The 24,945-nt window shown below is 38.0% G+C and overlaps 1 protein-coding gene across 4 annotated transcripts in view; it reads left to right on the plus strand.

The window, feature by feature from the left end:
- Nucleotides 1-24,945, plus strand: part of MACROD2 (mono-ADP ribosylhydrolase 2) — a 2,186,605-nt gene that overhangs the window by 2,133,826 nt on the left and 27,834 nt on the right. The window lies entirely within an intron of this gene.

The following is a 24,945-nucleotide window of genomic DNA, read 5'->3' on the forward strand; positions in this document are numbered from 1 at the left end:
ATAGTAGCTACAGATTCCAAATTATGAACTCTTCTTGGTAGGGACATTGATGCTGTTTAATTAGTAAGCCATGTTACTGATTTTGACATTTATTTTTCCGGTGCATTTAGAGAAAATATTCTTCCATATCTATGCCTTTAATAACCTTTTTTCTATTGCAAACCCTAGTTCAGGCTCATGACACCATATTCCTGGCAAGTCAAATAAATGGTGTATTCGGAGTGTTTTATGTCTGAGGACGATAACAGACACTTGAAAGCTTCCGTTCAGCACACAGAGCCGTATTACCCTTCTTCCCGCATCTTTCCAGCTTGGAGCACTCCTCTAATCACTGGAGGGTTAACTTCCCACCTTGCCCCTCTCCGTTGTGAGAATACCAATCCTCTTCTGCAAATGCTGGAATGGCATGTGAGAAAGAAGTGAGGTCAAATTCTGCTAGTTGCTTGTAAAAATTTTGAAGTTGAATTTTTTTGTTTGTTTGTTTTTGTTTGTTTGTTTATTTTTTGTTAGGAGTTGACTTTTCCCTCTAGGAGATTAATAATGCCTGTGGACTTGAATTAACTGCATTGTCCCTTCCTTTCTTTACCACAGATACTTAACTTGGTCCTGTTTTGAATTACTCTGTTAAAATTTGAAAGAACTTAAAATACATCACCTTTATCATTTTATTCTTTGCTTCAAAACAAGAGTTAAAAGGTGTTCTGTTAAATATAAGAAAAGTTATCAAAGGAAAGAAGGGCAATGTAGATTTAGGGTGTTGTGTGGTAGCTCTGCCCCTCATCACCCAGGTGGGTGACCTTGGGCAAGTTGTTTAATCTTTCCATGCCTGGTTTTTTTTTTTGTTTTTTTTTGTTTGTTTGTTTTTGTTTGTTTGTTTTTATCTGTAAGATGGCAATGATGAAAATACCTATCATATACAGTTGTGGTAAAAATTTGAGTTAACACATGTAAAGCAATTACAATACCTGGAACACAGAAAGCACTCCATAAGTGTTTAGTATTTATCATAATTTGATAAATTCATGACAAAAGCTAAGAGAATCCACATGTGTAGTTCCTCAAGTTCTTTAACTGTTTTTACTATTATAAACTTCACATATCCTACATTATCCTTCAACAACAAATTATTCAGCACATTTCATTTTTAGCACTGTCTTCAGCAGGGAGTTTCGATATGCATATTTTATTCTATAAAGATAAAATAATTAATGAAGGTGAGGTGGGAGGTATCCCTCTTATTCATAAACTCCTTTTTCTTTGTCTAGATCTCAATCTTCTATTTAAGAAATGCTGATTCAACCATAATTTTTATTTGTTTTTTATTTTATTTATTTTGTTTTAATTAAAGTTTATGGGGGTGACAATTGTTAGTCAAGTTACATAGATTTCAGGTGTACAATTCTGTATTACATCATCTATAAATCACATTGTGTATTCACCACCCAGAGTCAATTCTCCTTCCCTCACCACATATTTGATCCCTTTTACCCTCATCTACCACCCCCCTCACACCTATTTATTTTTATTGAGATGTAATTGACATATATTATTATATTAGTTTCAGTTGTATAACATAATGATTCATAATTTCTATTTTTAAAAGAAGTCATTGATTTATTGGTAGATCCACAGAATAAAAATAGTAAACAAGATAAAAATAGTAGAATTTTCTTTTGTTTTATTTCATATAGTTATTAAAGCACCTTGTTTGAAAACATTTTCAGAAAATAGCTCCAGGTTTTGTGTACATTCACAATATCTCTTAATGAAAAGCTGCACATATGTAGTAAGATTTACTCTTATCTGCAAACAAAAACAAATGAGTCTTCTATTACATTTGTAGGAATATTCTTATATCTTTAGAAATATCGGTTCTTTTTTTATTTTGAGAATCTTTGTAAGGAGACAGAAAGAGGTTTCTTTTAAAAAAGTTCATACCAGGCAAAATGTATAATCTTTTTCTCTCATTTTATGACATTCTATAAGATTAGAAAATGTAGATAATCTTCAGGATACATCTTCTATGGCTCCCAGGTGTATGGGCACAGATGTTGCAACATTAAATTCTGAAGTTAGCTCTACCAAAATATGGATTTTGAAAAGAAGAGAAAATATTCAGCGGAAGTTCATGCTGATAAAATTACACAATAGCACAATGGACATGTCCCTAGGAGACCTGAAATATAAAAATTTCAACAGGCATAAAGTGAAGTTTCACATATGGCAGCTTTTCTCATATAGCCACACTGCTTCTTCCTAAATGAGTCCAGTTTTTTTCTTTCCCAGCAGGATCTGCAGCACACATGAAATTCTGTAGAATAACATTACTTAGGTTAATAACCAAATAGGAAAGTAATGTTATAGGAGATCTCCTCTAAAAAGGATCTGATGTCTTAACATAAAATACAAAGTTAGCATTAAAACATTTTTCTGTAGATTTTAATTTCTATTTGAATTTAGAAATACTTGATATAAAATCTTAACTATATTAACAGTGTTATTATTTCATGTAATTTGTATTTATGTTTTCTTATGAATATATTGGACTGTTTCTCTGTGTTATATACAATGTATACATCCCAATTATTTCTCTTGTATCAATCAGTGTTTATAATATGGAATAGTAATATTTTATCTATTTACCTAATGTTGACCAAAATTGATCAAGACTTAAGGTATATTATGGTCTAAGGTCTTCTTGGAAAAAGATCGATCTAGACAGGCAGAAAGTCAAGTGTAAACCAGCAATAAATACAGATTATCATGTACTTAGGCTCAGGACAGAGAACCTGCAGATACTGAGGGCTGACTAAAGGACTTAATGTGGATTTTGTTATCCTGAGGAGGGGGGATCCTGAAATCAATCCCCCATGGACACCAGGAACACCATACATGCAATTGATTTTGTTCTGTACTTCTTTTCACGATTTCATATGAATCCTATAACATGAGTGAGTGTGTGTGTGTGTGTGTGTGTGTGTGAGAGAGAGAGAGAGAGAGTGAGAGAGAGAGACAGACAGACAGACAGACAGACAGACAGACAAAAGGTTAAGATTTAGAAGAGCTGATTTTTAGTTCTGGCTTTGACACTGACTAGCTATATAACCACGAGTAAACTGATTGAACCTCTTGAAGCTCCAGTTTCCTCTTCAGTGAGAGATGTACTTATCCTCATGCTTCTTGAAGTTGTGGAAAAGATGAAATGAAACTGTTTTTGAATAATGATCAGTGGCTGCTAGCAGGCATGAGAACAGATTTATTCCCACAATGCCTTGCCCTTCTACAGGTACAGTGCATGCTCTGTCCATACCTCTCCCCAAACTGGTGGATGGGGGAGAATGATTCCCTCTGATGTTAACCTTCATTAGAAGGGACCCAAAGAAGTCTGGCTTGGCCTCCAAGAATTTCAGTCTATGGATGGTATGAAATAATCTCTCTCCCTTGGAATAAAAATTTAAGGTTCCTTTAAACACATTTCTTTTTGCCCCAGTACTTAAAAGGGGGTTCCATTTATTTACCAGTGAATTGATTTTTGTTTTCCCTGAGTATACTACAAGTGAAATTTGCATTAGGACTGTGAACTAAATATCCTAATCGTAACCATTTTTACAGAAAGACAAGTGAAAGAACTAACAGATGTAGGTCTAATCTATAAAGTGAGGGCGCTTAATAGAACTAATACAGATGTGTAAATATGTTCCCTTACACATTCTATTGTAAAGACCAAAATCTCATCAATACAAATTTTAATATGTAACCTTAAACTCAGATATTGGTTGGAGTATGTGCTTTCAAATTTAAATGTGACTCCTCTTTTTTTAGAAGGAAACTCAATTTCTTTTCATTATTCTTTATACATCAGGTGTCTTCATTTCAGAGCAGTATATAAAGAGCAGGTGGTATAAGGAGTACCTTGAATGTTAATTATTTTTTTCATTTATTTCACTGCAAGGATTTACCTTTCAATGTGTTTTTATACTCAAGATGGAAATAATTAGGGAGCTTGCTGCTTGAATGTTTCACTACATTTATTTTATGACATCTGCTGCAATGACAAAAAAAAATAAAATAAATTGAGGTAAGCATTTTAACAATAGCAAGGGTTTGGGTGATTGCATATGATCACTTAATTTCATTGTGAACTTTTAAAGGAAGTATTGTCAGATGAATCAGTCATGTTTCCAAACAATAAATACCATCATGTCAGAGTTTACATTTTTGACGTAGCAGCACATCTGTTCATTTTTCAGAGATGTCATTGTTTATTAGCCTTGGATTTTAATTGAAACTAATAGAAAAAAAAACTGCAGAGAACTAGGAATGGATGGGGGAAAAATGTATGTCTTCTTAGAGACATATTTCAAGAGGTTTCTTTTCTATTTATCATATTTAGTTTATTCCTCAACTATACACAAAAATTACTTAACCTGTCCTTCATTTTTCATATACTTTTGAGCATAGTTCATAAAATAATAATATTCAGGATAAAGAGATCAATGGTTTATAACATTTTAAAATGTGGACCCATATTTTAATGTAAGGGAATACTTTTCAAAATTAATAGTTATTTCATACTGTGTTATATTACTCTTCTTCTTCCCATTAACAAAATATTATCAATAACCTTATATGATAAGGTTGCATAATAAATAAAACTTGCATAAAAACTAGTAATTATATATAACAAATTGGATAAGTAATAGACAAGATAAATATAGATACTGTGTGTGTGTGTGTCTCTCTCTCTCTCTCTCGAGAGAGAGAGAGAGAGAGAGAGAGAGAGAGAGAGAGAGAAAGAGAGAGCAAGCTTGAGATTTCAAGATGTTATGTTGCCAGGTTTGACGAAGCAAGAAATGCAGGCACTCTAAAAAACTGGAATATGTGAGGAAATGGATTCTTCCCCAGAGCTCCAGAAGGAAGGTAACTCTGCTAATACCATGATTTTAGCTCCATAAAATCTGTTTCTGACTTCTGACCTCCAGAACTATGAGATAATACATGTGTGTTATGTTAAAACACTAAATTTATGTTAACTTGTTACAACAGCAATAGAAAAGGAATACATTACTTCTCAACATGGTTTCTCTGAACCATGTTGAAAATTCATCCGAACCTTGTTTTAATAGATCCCCAGAGAAAGCTGAGGCTCCAATATCTTTCCATGTTCTAGTTAGGAATTGCCATAAAGTTATCCCATCTTCTATAATCCATGCTAAGTTAGGCAGCATTTTTATTATCATGGTCCATCCCTTTTTAATGTCAGTCTCTGTTGCACAACTGGAATTTAATTCAGGTAAATCTAATTACTATGGCCACAGTAAGTGCCAGTAGAATAGTTATGCATCTCTAGGAGATTGGAAGGAAAAGAATTACAGTAAAGGTATTAGGGAAATGAAGAAAGGGAAGAGGGAAGGGGAAAGAAAAAAAATGAAAAGATAGGGAGAAATGAGGGAGAGAAGAAAGAAGGATGGAAGAAAAAGAAAGAACTGGTTTCTGTTTTCTGGTCTGGAAAAAATAAATATTCAAACAATACATTTTTGGAAATGAAGGAGATATAAAATTCATGTCTAACAAACTTTCCAATTTGGCTCTCCCTGTCTAACACCACAAAATGGGAATAGAGAACTTCTTCACCATAATAGTTTTCTAACAGTGCAAGGCCAAACTGACCACAAATATAGTTGTTATATTTATTCTAGCATAGTGGCTCTCAAACTTCGTTGTATATACAAATTAGAGTGTCCATTAAAGCACAGATTATTGGACCCTATCCCAGAGATTCTGATATAATAGGTCCCAGTGGGCCTGGGAATCTGCACTTCTGTTGAGTTTCTAGGTGATAGTGAGGCTGCTGGTCCACGGACCACATTCTGTATGACACCACCACTCTAGTATTTTGCATCCAAATTTAGACTGTTCTTTTTGAAAATTCCATAGACATTTCCTTCTGCCTTATTTTTTTATTTTATTTTATTTTATTTTATTTTATTTCATTTTATATTATTTTATTTTATTTTATTTTTTGGAGTGTGGAGTGTTTAAATATGAAATATATTAGGTTGGTGCAAAAGTAATTGCAGTTTAAAAGACTAAAAATAATTGCAAAAACCTCAGTTATTTTGGCACCAACCTAATAGATGACTAGATAATGGTTATATATAGATGATAGATGTTAGATGATAGATAGATAGATAGATTAGATAAATAGATAGATAGATAGATAGATAGATAGATGGATAGATAGATGATAGATGATATTGAACATGCCTCTTCTCAGTAGCTCCAAACTACCTGGATGCCTGGTTAAAGGAGGAATTGCTGGTTCCTACATCTCAAGTTCCTGATTGAGCAGATCTGGGGGTGGTGGGCAGGTGAGAATTTGCATTTTTAACAAGTTCCCAAGTGATGCTGATGCTGCTAATCCAGGGACCACACTTTGAGAATCACTAGCAAAACCCTTGTTATCCATACCAGCTGACTCAAAGCAGGCACCCTGGGAGGTCTTTGAGCATCACCCTGGCCTCCCAGGACCTGTCCAGATGGGACACTGGGCATAGGGTAGCTGTGGTAAGGATGAGGACCTCTTCCCAACTCAAACCCCAGGATTTTTGCGATCATATGCCTTTAGGCCTCTCTTCCCACGTGTGGTCAACGGCGCAGTGTGTCCTTCCCACAGTGTCGGGTCTGGGAAAATGTGGAAAGGGGAACAAAGGGACTACATGCAGAAGAGGACTGTGTATATCCATTGGAAAGCACACCTGGGGTACTCCAAGAGCCTCCTGAGTTGTGTATCTGAAAAATGTGTTCACTATTGAAGAGTCATTTTTTTCCCTGGTTTTGAGGAAAAGCTCATACAAAAGGGGGAAATTTTCCCTCTTATTTTAGTAGTTTTACCCATCTTCAGACACAGAAGCAAGATGGAGTAATGTGAAAGAAAATGGCATTTCCTCTGCAAAATTTGAAAAAAAAAAAATAGGATTTTGGACATTGCTGCTCAACGTGCTGGAGTTACCCTATGCAAAGTAAAAATAAACTTGATTTAGTAGTCCCTATCTGATTTAAGTCAGTTTGTCTCCCAAAATCTAACATTTTCTCAGCTGAATTTGAGGGCATTAGTTAAATAAATAAATAAATAAATAAATAAATAAATAAATAAATAAATAAATAAATAAATAAATAAATAAATAAATGGAAAAGCTGAACAGGGCTTTTAGAGTAATGCACGTAAGCTGCCATATTGAATCAACACCTGGGCATTGATTTGAAAGCTGAAGGCAGGCTGTTCACCGAGATTGCCAAGATTAACAGAAGCAAATGCCTGGCTGATACATTAGAGAGAACGCACTTCATCAGGGCTCCTTCTGAAACTGACTTTGAGGACCACAGATAACCTGAAAAGAGTACAGATGTTGTTTTGAAACCTAATTACAATTTAGGACCATATCTTTCTCTCTTTTTCATAAACTACGTGTGATTTCTAATTAGAAATGCCTTTCTAAACCAAGCTGACCTAATTCCCCTTTCTCCCTCAAAAATGTGTCCCTTTTTTGGTGTCCATGTTTGGCTTTGCTTATTTGCTAAACACTGTTGTTGCATAGTCTCCTAAACTTGTTTGGCCTGCCTTTCCTGACATTCCAAGCAGTAATAGTCTCATTGACCCCGTAATTAAAGAAATCCTGTACCTTTCCACTCTGGCTAGCTGCCTCCTCTTTCTTCTCCCCTATTGTTCTTTTAGTAACACCACCAGCAGATGGTTAGAGATTTTTCACCCTTTCAAAAGCTTTATATTTTTCCCATCTCATCAAGCATATCTCAGCCAAATGTAATTAGCTTAAGGCTTTTGAGCCCTCGCGGGAGATCAGTTAAAGACCTGAGCAATTTCAATAAAAAGCTTGAAAAGCGAATTCTGGAAGGCTATGCAAAACCACAGGAGAGCTGCTATTATAGAGAAGCAAAGACCTCTTTCCTCTATCTCATCCCTCCTTCTTTTGGTATTTTAAATTCTCAGAATATTCATGAGGCCTTCAGGGCTTTGGAGCTCTATTGGGACCATTATTGGGCAGGTGGGATATTTAAGCTCTCTTCAGCAGGGTCAGTGTTTGGTTCCTTTTAATTGATTTCAATCAAGGAGCGCTTTTTGGATAGCCCTGAGTCATTCCCAAATGGCAAACAGTTTGTTTGCTAAATCTCTTAGCCTTTTCATTTAGTGTTTTATCCTTTGGCTGTTGGAAGCTAGCTGGTAAGCCTCCTTTGTAGTTCCTAGCATTTGATAAGGAGGCTAAATTAATTAAGCCCAGGCAGATTTGCTCCCTGCCTTTGAGTGGTGGTGAAACCCCTTTATTTCTGAGTAGCCACATGCATGGCAGCAGCTGATCCCACAGCCCAAGCCCTTTTCCCCATACGTGCTAGAAAGCAAGTTTTTGAGACAAAATTGAATTCTATTTTTATTGAAATGGAGTGAAGTAGTGCTTAAGTATATGAAGCACAGGATTTTTTGTGGGATGTTAGGAGAGGGACAAGGGCTCATCCTTGAATTGTGGGATGTGTATTTTCCCCAAGCACTCAGGAGGGAGGCTCCAAGCCTCAGGTGTTGGCTAGTAGGATGATTAAGTGTATTCTCATGTCAATTTCTCATTACCAAGATTTGGGTAAGAGGGGAATTATTGTTTGTAAATCCAGTACCATCCTTTTCATATTAAAAAGACCAATGTCTACATTTGATGAGAATGACATTTTTTAAAAACCTCAAATGAACTTATCAGTTTCTTTTTGAATAGCCATGCATCGATATGGATATGTGCCTCTAATGAAAATTTTATATACATGCCACAACTTTAGTGGCCATTGCAATCACGATTTAGAGGGAAATTACTTTTAAAACATGAGAAGTGTGTTGTGAGTAGTGTTATGCTGTGGGGACAGAGCCCCGGAGGGCAGTTTCTAGGCTCTCGGTCTCACATGGAAAGGTGCTGGCTCGGGTAGTAGATGGCCATCAGCTGTGGCTAGTTGGTCATCAGCTGTAATCATTGAGCCATTGGCCACTAATATAACTGCCGCGGCTACGTTGGGGAGTTGAGGAGAGTCGGTCGGTTGGCAGAAAAGCAGGTCGCACGTCGTGTGATTCCAGCCTCCAGTGAGACTATAGTGGTATGACTCCCCTACCTATGGCTCCGTGGGTGTTCCTTTTTGGCCTCACCATGTCCTGCGTTCTTATGTGGGGAGCGGGACCAGAGACCCCGCAGGCCACCCCGCGTGACATATGTTATGGGGTATGCTTGTGAAACAGACTCCAAACACTTATAAATTAACTTGTCTGTAAAATATGACAATGTTTGAAGTACAAATTGACTTATAAAAAGATAAAAGCAGAGTGAAAGTTTTTAGTAGGTAGGACAAAAAGAACTTGGTCTTTTATAAATAGATACTTTCCATAAATATTAGTTTTGCATAGAAGAATGAAAAATCAATTACAGTAAAGCTGCATTACAGTAGGCCCTAAGAAACTAGACTATCCCAGCCAGGGGACCAGCTCTGGATCACGAAACTGGTTGTATTAATGCAGAATGAGTAAGACAAAGAGAAAAGGAAAAGAAATTGCTGACAAGGCCTTCACTTTTAACAAGATACAGAGAGGCCCAAGGTCTATTGGTAAACTCAGTGTCCAGAAAATGTCCAGAAATGATCTTCTCTAAAGCTTGGTATACAATAGTTTCACTAGAGTGCTGTGGGCAGAATAACTTTGTTTCATTCCATTTTCCAAATAACTGATGCTCAATCAGAAAATTTTTGGTATCAATTGTCATGTATTTCAGAAATTTCCAAAACGATGAACCCATTTTCCTCCATTTTGAAGTTATACAAATTAAGTGTATGAGGGTAATGCACCTGAGCAAGGTCAGACATTTAGTTGGTGGAGGCAGGACCTGAGAGTTGCTGTTGAGGTTGTGGCCCTACATTCTTTCCACCCCCTCACCCCTATAATTTGCCCTAACAGGTTGTGCCTGATACAATATGATATTCAAGGAGGTGTCTGCTGAATTTCAATGTAGCTCCTTTCTGAAATGGTAAAATCTTACCGTAAATTTTGGGGTTGGAATGGATCCTGGAGGTCACCCAGTTTAACTTTCCACCCTGCTGCACAAAGGCCCTATTCTTTCCCAGCAGATGTTCTAGCCTCTGCTACAGGACATACATGATGGGGAGCTCACTACCTTTCATAGCAGTTCTTCCATTCTCAGCTGATTCGGAGTGTACAGAAAGAAATGAACTGGATTTTCTGTTTCTGCTCATTCATTGCAGTTCTGTCCTGAATTGGGAACTAAAATGAGCCTGGCCCATATGTTTGAAGTGTTGGAAAGGAATTTGAAGAGCTACCTCTTATGTCTTCTGGTTAGTCACTGAATTCAGTCCTTACTTATTCCAAATTCCACTCATATTATAGTTTGCAAACCCTTTACATTTTGGCTGCATACTTGTAAGCAAGCTAGATTTGCCAACATTTCTCTCATAACATGATACAGAATTGTACACAGTGATCCAGACCTTCATTTGTCAAATCAAAGGCTAAAGATTTGTTTTTAAAAGACATAGCCACCTCAGGCCCTGGCAACTCTGAGTATGAATATCTCCCCTGGTGAGATGGTGCAGTACCCTCACAGTGCGACCAAAAGCCAGCCTGATTCTGCAGCCAGACTCTCTGGGCTTACAGGCAGGCTTTTCTCTAATGAGCCAGGAACAAGTTATTTAACCTGGACTTGGTTTCCCTATTTGTACATGGGGATAACAATAGTACCTATCTCAGAGGATTGTTTATAAGTATCATGTGATTTAATATGTATGAAGTTCTGGCAATAGTGCCAGACACATAATAAACTCTTCATCAATATTAATTATTGTCATCATTGTTCTGAATAGAAGCCCACACTCAAAACCAATGGAAAGCCTCACATTTGTGTGGTGAATAATGATAAACCTACAAACTACAGGAACACTGGATCAAATGTTACCTTCTGCCCTAAAATGACTTAGCTAATCTACTCCCTAGTTCCTACAAGCACAATGTGGGACCACAAGGGCACCCTGGGAGACATCCAGCTACTTTCAATCTCCAAATGTGCCCCAGCTAGAAGTCCAGTAGTTTTCCTTTAGCTGTCGATGTCTTTGATATTAAAAATCCTCATTGAAGGGATGCAGCTGGTTGAGAAAAACACTCTGCAGCCTTTGGCAGATGTGCTGTGTCATGAAACTACATTTGTCACAGCTGGTTCTGTCCCCATGCAGAAGTGACAGAGCCATGCAAACAATTCTAAAATATGGAACAAATGGGCCTGCAAACTTATGGAAAAAAACATTAATGGGGGTGGACCTATGTTCTCCCACCAACATTATTTTTACTTGGGCACTAGGTAGTAAATCGTGCAGCATATATAACATGACTGTCATAATCATGGTTGACATTTGTATAGAAACCTGGCAAAACAGGGACACAGGAACATGGAAACAGCTATTGCTCATCTTGTAGATTTAAAGTTTTAGGATTTATCATTAATTCCATTCCCTTTCTTGTGTTCCTTGTTTTGGGGTTTTATATTTACTACAATTTCTTCCAACTTTTGCTGTTGGAATCAAAGCATATTCTAAAGCAGGAGACAGAAACAATACCCTTCACCCTCCACAATCCATCCTATAAAGAAACTCATAATTCCCAAAGGAGCTACATTCTCAGAAATGCTGGATTGAGGACAAAAAAAAATTTGGATTCTACCAAAATCAGTAACTGTAAGAAATTGCTGAGAGAGACAGTGGTAACTCTTCCTAATTCTTCGAGGTCATTCCTGATGGGTTCAGTTTTAGACTACAATGGCAGAAGTCCAAATTTTCTCTCTACTGTACTTGATTTTAAATTCCAGGGTTGAGGTTCTTGCTTTGTATAAGCTATATTATCATTGGTGGCTTAATTCTCTTTAAGATTATTAAATATTGAAATCTCACCTTAGAAAAAGATGATAAGAGAGAGAAAACCTGATGGCTTATGATGTAGGTCCTGGTACATTTGAATCACCCCAGCAGCACCACACAGCCTAACTGCAGAGAACTAACCTTCAAAATCCCTTCTCTGCTGGGCTCCCACAGGACCAACATCTTGTGACATTTTTTGCTGGGTACAGAATCCCACAGACACTCACTTCTTATCTCAGCATATGCCAGTGATCACAGCCACAAAGATCTGGGGACAGAATACAAAAGAGTAGTGCTTTGTCTTCTTACCATTTTATCTTATTTTCCCTCTAGAATTTATATTTTGTACCAACCGTATCACAACAAAGCAGTTCTAGAGAATAGAAAAAAAAATAACACTATGATTTCATAATCTTGTTATATCATACTGCTTTTGGCTTTATCTTCTTTAGAGTATGTTCATGAATTTAGCTACAAGGAGGTATCTGAAACCCTTCATGGACATGTTATCCCCATGTCTCCCCAGTGTTTTGCTCCTGGATTACGGTCCTTGGTGTTTTGAAAAATTTAGGATATGACAACTGTGTTGGGAGACTTAGCATCCCTTCCATCCCTCCTGGGGGATAGACCAGAAGTCCCTCACAATCACTTTCCCCAATCCCATTTTGGGCCCTATGAATCCTCATGATTTGGACTCGGGCAAATCAGCAACAGAATAAAAGCAGCCAGATGTGGGAACACAGACTAGGGAACCCGGCGACAGGGACCTTTTCAACACACAATTTTATGTGGTCTTATCGAAACCCAGAACTTTCTCTCCAAATATTATTGTTTCTTTTCAAACCAAGCCAGTCCTTTTTAAACGACATAAATGCAATTCAAACATTTCACAGGCTGGGAGGAAATACTTGCCTGAACACACTAAACCCGCTAAGCCTAGGACTTTGAGTATCTTGCCCTAAATGGAAAACAAGATGATTTGGGTTGACCTGTCTAGAGTTGAACCATAAGTTGAAATACCAGCAGATTCTAGTAGTTCTCAGTGGAACAAGTTGTTCTAAGGTGTAGAGTGTTAGTCCAGGTCTTCTTAGAAGATGCTAAAGTGGGATTCATGTGGTAAATGTCTTTTATTTCTTCAGGCAAATGCCTGTATGAGAGAAAAGGAGGAGGGACTGGTGAAGGAGGGGAGAGCCATCAGACCACACTGTAAACGTGACTCCCAAGTATAGGAGACAGGGAAGGAAGGTTGGGAAGTGTGGAGAGTAAGAAAGTTTTGGTAAATCACCTGGGAGTCTTGGTGCCAAATTCAGACATACCTCAGTTCCCCTCAGTCACTGGTTTGGAGCAACATGTGGGAAACATGGCCTCAGAACAAATGCAGTGATGGATTCCTGAGCCCAGCAGTTGGGGTGCTCAGTCGATGACACTCCCTGTGTTTGCAAATTTGCAAGGCACATTCTTGTGGCTACCACACAGAGTCCTAGAAATTCAGATAAGCATCCAATAAATTATTTCTTAAACACTCAATGTGAGCGTGCAGCTAATTCTCAAAAGCAAGCCTGTTTTTGTCCTAAATTGATTATAAATGTATAAACTAAGATTTGGACATCCAAAATAAGTGAAATTTCTTTCAAAACAATGGCTTTGAGAAGTTGTATCCTGTTATTGAAGGCTTTGAAGTCAATCCTTAGTGTAGTTAAATCCAAAAACTTACTCCATACTAACCTTCCTGGCCCCATTCTGAATATATACAAGGTGTGATCAAAACAGTGAATGTTTAAATAAATATATATATGTATTTATAAATATTTATGTATATACATATATTGCAGTAAAAGACACATTGCCATTAATCCCCCTCAAAATACTCTCCCTCGCTTAGAACACACTTATCCCATCGTTCCTGCCACTTTCTGAAGCAGTTCTGGAAGTCCTCTTTCATGACTGTCTTTAGTTGCACTGTCATGGCTGTCTCTCAATGTCCTGAATCCATTCAAAATGTTTACCTTTCATGGTTATTTTAATTTTGGGGAAGAGAAAGAAGTCACATGGTGCCAGGTCTGGTGAAAAAGGTGGGTGAGGACACACCATAATGTTTTCATTTGACAGAAATTGCTGTAACAGAAATGATGTGTAATACAGAGTGTTGTCATGAGGGAGGATGATTTACCGCACACTTTAAAACACACCTCCTCTCAACCCTACCTCACACCCAACTAACTGCACCGTATAAGTTGAAACTTGTCATACACTGTTACTAAGATTCAAAGTGCCGCTTCCCTTATTGCAGATCCCTGCCTTACCATTTGATGGCACTCACAGCAGCATTCACCCTATCCTTTGATAACAATGGAACGGCTCCGTGTCTCACATTCCTTCTGGTATATGACAATTTCTGTCAAATAAAAACATTATGGTGTGTCCTCATTCACCTTATTCACTGGATCTGACACCATGTGACTTCAGGTACTTCCCCAAAAGGTAAATGTTTTGAATTGATTCAGGACATTGAGGCAGCCATGACAGTGCAACTCAAAACACTCATAAAAGCGGACTTCCAGAGCTGCTTCAGCAAGCAGCAAGACCAATGGGATAAGTGTGTTTAAAGCAAGTGGGAGTATTTTGAGGGGGATTAATGGCAATGTGTCTTTTACTGTAATATTTTTTTTTAATTTAAACATTCATGATATTTTTTATCTCATTTCATACAACTAACAAAAATTACAGGTTAAAAAAATAATAAAATTGGTGCATATCAAGGGAGGATTTGGGAGAATACCATCAATCAAGGCTGTTTTGTTGGTGGTACCTTCAGCCTACCACTGGCACAAGCAGAACACTGGAGACCAAGCCCGTGCTCACAGTAGTGTTTGTTACATTCCTAGGTGTTGATGCTCTGATTCTCCATGGCTAAGTCCTTTAGTTTTAGTAAATGGCCCACCACAGTGTTGCTATATTTATAGTCTTTTAAATTTTGTACACACCCCAGAGAGAGACAGAGAAAGTAACTTTTAGGAGAATCCACAGGTGGCATTCCAGTTCATTACTTCGTGGAGTATTCTGACCATGGCTATAAGTAATGGTATCCTATCAGTGCCAGAATGTTTTAGCAGATGGTGTTGGGCTATGCGTCATGTGCCTTTAGATGTTCTGAGAAATGTCTGTTAAGATAGACCATTGGTAATGTAAACAGAGCACTGAATTGAATAGAGGAGCAGCGATGTCTCATCCAGGCTGCACCTGCCATCTGCTGGTTCTGCATCCTCAACCGTGTCACTTAACTTCCGGAAGATCTGCAATGAGGGGGTTCTCTGACTTAAGTTCTAAATTCCCTTCCACTTGTAACATTTAGTATATCAAGGGTTTCTTCTAGAATAAGAAGTTCCAGTATTTTTCTCTGCACCTTCTTAAATTTTTCTCTAGCACCTCTGTTGAGCTTTAAAATGTAGGCCAGGGTCAGCAACGGGCCTTGTCTCCATATAGACAGAATTAAAATTCTAGGTCTATCATTTTTAGCTGGATGACCATGAGCAAGTTTCTTAACTTCTTCAACCCTCTGTTCTTCACTTATAAAATGGAGATCAGACATTGACCACTATTAGGAGGATTTGATGTATATACTTTCTAGTCCAAAAACATTTTTAATAAACGTCAACGTGTTTCTTCCAAGAAAAATAGCAGTATATAGCAGCTTAAATATCCCTAAGCCATGTTCCTTTCCCATCGTTGACCATTTGACCAGCCTAAACATCTGCTGTAGTGATCAATATACTTGACCTTCTTTTGGTGGCAGGTCTCCCTTTAGCCGAGCAAGAGCCCTGCCCTTACCTCCCAAAGTAACAATGGTCACCATTTAGAATTCCTTGACTTGTGAACCTTCTGTCTGTGTTGGGGTTAGAGCACTCTGATAATCCATTAAACCTAGTCCTATATTCTCATCTTCAGCCTATAGAAAGATGAGGGAAAGGCAGAAGAAACAGGAAAGGAGGATTGTATCCCAATGGCAATGATTTATTTGCTACTAGCCATCACTTACCCTTCACAGTTTCCTGTTTTTTGGTATGGAAGCAATATTTCTCCAGTCTAAAAAGGGGATTTTATTTTATTTTTTAGCCTTATATCTATATGTTGTTGGACCTTGAAGACAAAGACTGAAGAAGCTATTTATATGTTTAGAAATCTGGTTCATTGTTTTTATTCGACCATTTGGTCAAAGAGTTTTTTACTGGTGACTTAACCATTAAAATTAAGCAGACAATTTGCAACTGAAATACCATTTGTTAAGTATACACCAAGCGAAACACTACAACACTCTTCCTAGAAGTAAAATCCTGAGCAGTTTAATATCAGTGGTGCCCACACAGTACTTTACTATTGTTGTTATCTCTGTAGAAAATAAAATAGTGGTAACCTGGGGAATTGGAAGAGAGTTCACATCTAATTGCTTATTGCTGAACAAACCCAGTCTTAATTCAACTAACCAAGTCTTAATTCATCCACTTCGAGCAAAAACAGCTCTATGTTGAATGAGCTCATTTAGAAAATTTTCCTGGATAGAAAATAAATGTTGAATGCTTATTCTCCCATACAAATTTCATAATTAGTTTGTCTTGTTCTACAATGGGTACTTTTGTTGGGAGTAAGCTAAATTTAGGCCATTCTTACAACGGGTCTTCATTACCAATGCACTCTTGTTTATGAATCTTCTATAGCACTTAAAATTTCCCTTTATATACATGTTTTGTTTTCTGTTGTGTTTATTTTTAAATATATCTTATTGTTATTGTTCCTATTTTATAGTTAGTTTTTAAAAAATTTAGTCATATTATTGAATCTTAGTGCCAGAACTATTTTTGATTATTTATTGCTATTTTTATTTTTTCTTTGAAAAATTGAATGTACCCATATTTCTAACAAAATATTCATCTTTATTCTTATTGATTTATAAGTTATTTATACATTATGGTTATTGATTTGTAATCTTTAGTTTAGAGGTGCCAGGGAATTTAGAGATTATACTGTGAGAGATTATACTGTTATACAGATTAAGAAACTGAGATGAGATGACCTTTCCATTGTCACATGGAAAGTTAATGGACAGTCGGGACTGAAAAATCAGTCTCTTGCGTCTTTGTCTAGAGGTTTCCCTCACAAACACTAGCCTTCTTGCCTACACCTTTCTCCTTTTCCTCTTACATTAAGCATTACTAAGTTACTTGATATGATTTGAAGTAACAATAAGTCGGTTTCCTACCTGAGTAAATTAATCACCAATAACTGTTCACTCCCAAATCTTATCTTAGTCCTGATATTTCCTATGAACTCTAGATTTACCTCCTTACAGTTTACTGTCTCACCACAGCTGGAGTGATCCTTTTACAAAATAAGAATAGATTAGGTTGGTGTAAAAATAATTGTGGTTTAAAAGGTTAAAAATAATTGCAAAAAACTGCAATTACTTTTGCACCAACCTAATAATATCCTACTTCTCAAAATTCTCCAATGACTCCCAATATAACCCAAAATCTATGTAGTGGCCCACGTGATCTTGACCTACTGCCCCCACCCCAGGTTTTCTTTTTCTTCTGCCAGTTTCTCTTCATTCACTCACGTCTGTTTTTCTTCAAACATTATAAGCATACTCTTGCCTCAGGACCTTTGCACTTATGGAGCCTTTATTGGAAATGCTGACCCCCCCACCCCCATACACACACATTCCAGTATAAGCATCATAACTCCAAGGACCTTTTCCTGTTTAGTAGCTGCTGAATCCTCAGCACCTACTCATAGAACAGTGTCTGACACTTGGCTGGTGCAGTGTCTGACACTTGGCTGAGTGATTGAATGACTACACTCACTAGCAATCATTTTTTAGTGATATTGTAAAGAATCCTTTGTGGCATCTTGTGGCCTTGGCAGAGCTGCGTGAATTACTAGAACTAAGATAATATTGCTACGGTACTGAATCCTTGCATTAGAATAAAATTCAAACTCTTTGCCCCTGCCACTCCCTCCAACAGCCTTTTCTTCCTTCCCCTCCCTCCCTCACTACTCTCCAGCCACGTGGGCCTCCTTGCTGCTACTTGTAGGCTCGGTGTATCTGAGCCTTTGAGCCATTTTGTTGGATGTTCCCTCTGTGGGGAAGCATCTGTTCCTGCATCTTTATGAGGGTGACTCCTCATTCAGGTTTCATTTTGAAGCCTCCTTCTTGTGAGACCTTCCCCAACCACTCAAACTAAGTAACTTCCCTTTGCTGTGTCTCTATCACATCACATTCTTTTCTTTTTAAGTCACATGCATATCCAAAGAGCAAAGACCTTAAAAGACCGTACCTGTTATTTCCACCACTATATTGCCAGAGGTTCATCTTAAATCACATGCAGTGGTCACTCATGAAATATTTGGAGAACCAGTGAAAATCATTAGTCAAGCTGCTCGAGATCATAAGATCTGTGCTCCGAATAGCACTAGCCAAGTGATGCTGACATGATATGTCTACAAGTCTGTCTTCCACAGAGTCTCGAGAACCTCGGGGACAGATCCAATGTTTAATTCACAGTTACTTCCCAGGCATTTCCCACAGCTCCTGGCATCTAGTGGTACTCCATAGATATTTGCTGAGCTCACGTGAATCAGCAGAAGGGCCATACAGGCTCTTCATCAAGTTCATTTCACTTGACTGATTGAGAACATGAATCACAGACATTAGAATATTAAAAAGCAAATATTACAGATGGTCAAGTGAGGCCGTATGAGAATAGCACACAAAAGAGTTAAGATGTAGAAAACTTAAGTCCTTAGAATTAGCTCTCATAGGGAGAAGAAATACAACAATGAAATAATCAATTCAGGTACTCATTTCAGAGCAATGTCAAGCTTCTGGTGCTATAAATTTACATGGTCTTTTTTTCTAGGCTAAAAAATAATGTTATTGATGTGCTATGTTTAACGGTTCCTGTAAATCATCTTTTTGATTACCCAAGCACACCCCTTACAGTACCTATTCTAAATTTTACCCCCCCCCCTTTTTTTTTTTTGTCTTCAAACCCTTTTTCCTCACAGATGGTCCTATCTTCCACCTTGCTGAGAAAATCAAGGTCATTAAAGAGGAAATCCTATTTTCTCCTCCAAAAATATTTTTGGTCCAACGCATGTCCTCTCTTCATTCTCTTTTGTCTCTGCATAATAGCTACTTTTCTCCTTTCCAAAAATTAGCCTTAACATTCTATCATTATTCCTTTCCGTTTTTTGTCAAACAGCACTTGTCTCCTCAATTATTTCCAATTTCCCAGCGTTGTACTATCTTTCTTTTCACAAATTCCTTTCCTTTGGCATACACAGGTCTTTCCTGTCTTAGAAAATCAGTGATTGGCACAGTTGCCCCCCTATCCCCTTCAAGCCCATATTTTTCTAGGTGAATTATATGTATGGCATACTATCTCTATTCTTTCACAAAATAGCCCCTCCATTATCTTGGAGTTCTACTCACGCTTCAGATCTTGGCTCTGTTAACACTGGACTCTCATGCTACAAATGTGGATACCAAACATGGCTTTCTACATCTCACATTAGATGGCCTCTTCCCAGTATTGACTACCTGGCTGTTATTCAGCATTCAGTCCACTAGCGCCCCTTGACTTTCAAGCATGATGCATGCACACTGACTTTTCCCCTGACTCCATCTCCAAATTATTTTTATTTCCTAATTGTGAACAACATCCCAAAGCCTTCTACTCTTCTTTATTTGAAAAGTATTCTTTGAGAGTTTATACACTTTTATGGCTTCAGTAAAACAACAAATCAATTTCCAAGATTACTAAGCATATTCTAAGGGCCAGACAATGTTTGGGCATTCTTCATCAAATATTTGAGTAATTCATAGAAATAGGACACTGAACTAGTTGGATAACCATTGAGTTGAAGACAAGTATGGTTTTACAGGGAGGCAAAAAGATCCAAATTTTTTTTACAGGTCTGCAAAGGGACCCAAAATTTGAAAAAAAGTTTAAAAGGAACAAACTTACTTAGAAAAAATAGGTTACAACATAGTATGACACACATGCAGATTTTATAAATTGTAGAGGGAAGTAAAAGGCCTAAAAATGGGCAACTACCAGGATTTCATCTGAGTAGTCATGCTGGTAGAATTGATGTCTAAGCTGGATAAAGTTAGCTACATGGTGGTGAGGGAGGATGAGTGTTGCAGGGGAAAGGAGAAACATGTGCAAAGGACTGTGGGAAAAGACAATATGGCAAATGCCTCTGTTCACTCACATTCACCAGACACTTGAATGTCTACTGACATATCATCAAGATGATTAATAATTATTTCTTACATACCTTACTTCATGTGAAGCTTTGGGTACTGTGAGGATATTAAGTAGAATTGCTGGCTATCTAAGAGCCCACAGGCTAATGGGGAAAAGGCCAAATGAGTGATCATAGTAAGTCTACTCTGAAAGGGAAGAGCAAGTCCTGGGCTGAGGCCAACAAGGAGGGGAAGGTAAGCTGAGCCTCCAAACAACACTTGCACTCCATTTAATTATGATAAAAATGATCACTGTTCCAGGTAGGCACAGTACTGGCAATCATACACATTATGACTTTTTCTTGTATGTATTCCTGCAAGTGCCTCCTCTATTAATCTGAGTAGTCTAACTGCAGAAATCAACAACCTCAAAATCTCAGTAACTTAACATGAGAAAAGTACCCTTCTTACTCACCTCATATTCCAAGTGGTTCTGAAGAGGGAGAAGGCTGCTTCACAGTCATTCAGGAACCCAGCATACTTCCTTCTTATACATCTTATAACTCTGCTTATCTAAGGGCATTGCTACCCAAAATGTGGATCTTGGCCTAGCAGCATCAGTGTCATCTCGTAACTTGATCAGCTACAAATCCTTGGGCCCCACCGCAGACTGAACCAGAGGCTCTGGCTCTAGGATCCAGAAATATGTGTTTAACGAGCTGTCCATGTGATTCTCAAGTTTGAGAACCACTGCCAAGGCCCGGCAGATGAGGGCTGGAGTGTGGAGGACCACACAGGAGGTCTTTTAATGACCAGTCCCAGAAGTAGCATGTACTGATTATGCCCATACCCCATTGGCTGCTACTCAGTCGTGAGGCCTCAGCTATGTACTTAAGAAACTAGGAGGTATAATCCAGCTCTGTGCTCAGGAAGAAAAGTACTCCCCTCTTAACTGTTCTTCCCATGTCCAGTCACCCCCCCTTAAATTCATTCTCCCCTCGGCAGTCAGACTAATCTTCCTAAAAGGTGAATCTGCAATGCCACTCCCTGACAAAACCTCCATTCACATAGCCTCTGAATGACACTTCTTAGCCTTCCAAGGACAAGTAGTTCTTTAGCCTCATGGTTCACCACCCTCCCATGAGCCGTAAGCTGTCTTGATCTGCTGCAATAACAACTGCTGGTCCTTTCATAGGCCAAGTGCCCTCTTCTCTCGGCCTTTGGACCTGCTGCCCTTCTTGTGCTCTCTTCTTTCTAGCCACTCCCATTCATCCTTCACAGCTCAGCTGGAATGTGTCTTAGTCCAGAAACATCTCCCTGAAACCACTCCTTATCCCGCATTTAACACTGGTCTGGATGCTCTCTACTAACCCAGAATCATTCTTATCACTTTGAATTTCAATCACGAAAGTCCCTAAAGGGCAGTGACTATATCTTACATAGTGTTGCTTCCTTGTTGCCCATAAAGAGCTTGGCTCATGGTAGATGCTCAGTGAATGCCTGCTAAGTAATTAATTCAAAGTGGTTTAATAGAAAATCAGTGGGTGTTTCTACTGATGAGAATGTTGATTATCTGTACGTCCTTTGGCTAGAATTTGTTATTAAGTCCAATATGCTTGCTTTCTTACTTAAGTACTGCACCTAACCTGAAGCCAAGACCTTCCTCTCTGTATGCAAGGGGCTGCGTACAAGTGCGACTAGGATGAAGTAAACCCATTCCATCCTTAGCAAAATCAACTCAAAGCCACACGCTAGTCCTAGCCAGCCCATCTTTTTTATAGACAAAGTCTGCATATCTTCATCCCATGTAAATTTACATATGTAATTTACATAATAAATAGGAAAATAAGAAGCTCAGCATTTGAAGTGTAATCAAATTACATTGTTTAGAAAACAGAAAATAAAGCTTACTGGTACTAGTAGGACAACAAAGATGTCTCAGTGGCTTAATTGTTGGATGAATCAGCCCCTGTTCCTGTCAGTGCAGCTGCCATGACTCATCAGACAGACTAATTTTCAATTGAAAATGATAAACTCAGAGGACGTTCTCTTAAAAAGATGTAGCAACACCTTTCACAGGGATATGAAAATTAGTATCAGCTTTCACAAGTTAAAATAATTCCTATGCACAAACATGAGCAGCAGCAACTGTTTCTGCCCCAGGGCTCCCCTTGTCTGTGCTTTTGTCTCATGATCCTTTCTCTAGTGGACTTTACCGCGTCAGTTATTCCCCTCTCTAGAGAGAGAGAGAGAGAGACTATATATATATATATATATATGAGAGAGACACTATCTCCTCCATCTCTAAGCATGACGACTGCTCCTATCCCCCCCAAAAATGCCCAAACTACAGCCATATCAGTTGGATTCACCATGAAGTATATATCTAGATGGAGTTAGAGCAAGAGGTTTATTGAGGAAGAAGGTATGAGCAAGTCAAAGAGAGGAAACAGTTATGTACGGGAAGATGGAGGACAGGTGGCATCTCTACCCAGAGTCACATAGATAGTAACTATCAGACCAGGATTGAAACTCACAAATCTGACTCCAGAATCCTGGTGCATACATAACCACTGGATATACTGCCTGTGTCTTCTCCTGCCCTAATAGATGGTGCATTTTATTACTACTCACAGCATAGCTTTTTATAATTATTTATTATGGGCCAACCATTCCAGTAAGTTCCTTATTTGTGAAGTAGGTGTTGCTTTCTGCCCCTTACATATTAGAAACCTGAGTCTCAATGAGATTAAATAACATGCCCAGAATTATCAATAAATAAGTAGCAGAATCAGAATTCACACTTCAAACTCATACTCTCAGCCCCCATTCCATGATCCTTTATATTGACATCGTCTTTGAGTTAGGATAGAATTGCATTCATCTTTCTAATCATGTAATCCTAACAAACTATAAACATTGAATAAGAATTTGCTGAATGAATGAATGAATGAATGAATGAATGACATGCTTTTCCAAAATTTCTGTCTGAAGTTATGGAATTATGGTTATTTAGAAAAAGAAAAATGAGGCAAACAACAACAAAAAGAATTGTGGTCATTTTTTTAAAGGGCATGTTACTAAGATATTCCCAAAGTTTCAGTTTTTTTTGTTTTTTGTTTTTGTTTTTTTTTTATATATTAGCTATAGCTTTTATGCTATGAATAAAATTTCTACTTGGTACTATATTAAGCACAAATACTAGAAGAGGTCCTTAAAGATTCTGTTTCAGTGAAAATCAGTCAATAAGCAGGTGATTCTCACACTTCTCTGTCCACAGGAATCAATGGGGAAGCTTATTAAAATATAGATTACCAGGCCCCACCAACCACACATACTTATTCAGTAAATTTATTAAGAATCCTAGAAATCTGCATTTTATAATAATCTCCAAATGAGTCTAATGTGGTTTGTCCATGGACCATATCTTGAAGAACTCAAGTGGATCTCTTGGGCTGCCATCAGGTAATCAACTTCCATGTCACGTAAGAGAAAGCTTAAAAAACATATAGCTTTTCCAAAGGGTAAAATCATTACTGGAATAAAACCATTTGATGTCCATTATTTCCTATAATGACTTTTAGAACTGTGTGATAAGTCCTGAGACCGATAGCATGACATATGTATGTGCCAATTTAGTTTAATTGGATCAGAGTGGACAGAACATTTCACAACTATTTAATAATTTATACTAATATGGGGGGGGGTGAGCTAATGACTCATTTTGCATACTCAATGTGTTCATGTCATCCCAGCAGAGTTTTATTTCTCCATTAATAGTATGTGATTGGAATTAAGATACATTCAATGTAAGAATTACTCTTCTATTAAATATCACTGAGAAAGAAAAAAATCTCAACATGGAGAATTCAATATAGGACAACAAAGAGCTTCACGCTTGGGTGAGGTTAAAGGAGAAATAGGGGACAGTGCCTTAGTTTGTGTCCCTTAAGAAGCAGATTCTGAGCGAGACTTTGTGTGCTGGTAATTTATTTGGGAGATGCAAATAAATCCCAGGAAGTGCAAATGAGGTTATGGGGAAATGAGACAAGGAAGGGAAGGCAACCAATGAAGCATCGTGTCATGAGCAGATTACCGCTGTGAGCAAATGGGCTCAGTACCACTGAGAACCATTTGAGGAACTGTGTAGGACACACCTCAGAACTGCTGCATCAAGGGATAGGGAAGCTAGGTTATTATCAAATGACTCTATTCCCACATTGGTTGAGAGTAGCCCCTGGGGGATGTTACATCCCCAACATTTTTTTGGTAAAGAGCAACTAATAAGCAGTTGATTCTCAGACTTCCATGTACACAGATAGGACCCCTGGGATGAACAAGCTATCCTGGCACTGCTAGTGGAGAAGCAGAGAGATAGCGGCCCTGACGGGGGGAAACTGAGTATGTGGAAGTACTGTTCACTACAGCTGCAGGGGAACTCAGAGCTGTCCCAGGCGTGATAGCCCAGGCACCAATAGCTGCTCCAAAAAGCTAGGAGACCTGGGGGACTTACCTTTAGCATTGATGGAAGATGGTTAAAAAATGTCTCTCTTAAGAAACTAAATTACAAGCTGGTGCTAATCATGCCGATTTGTGTCCTGAATTCATATCCCAGTGTGGTCCATAGAAACTTCAGACAAGGAATTGAATTTAAATGATTTCTGGTTGTTAATGCTGTCCAGTGACTGACAAGCAAATGCAAGTCCTCTGTCTGAACTTGGCTTCAATCCAGATTAGTA

Source organism: Rhinolophus hipposideros (genome assembly GCF_964194185.1).
Source record: "Rhinolophus hipposideros genome assembly, chromosome: 22".
In the NCBI taxonomy this organism is placed as follows: Eukaryota; Metazoa; Chordata; class Mammalia; order Chiroptera; family Rhinolophidae; genus Rhinolophus; species Rhinolophus hipposideros.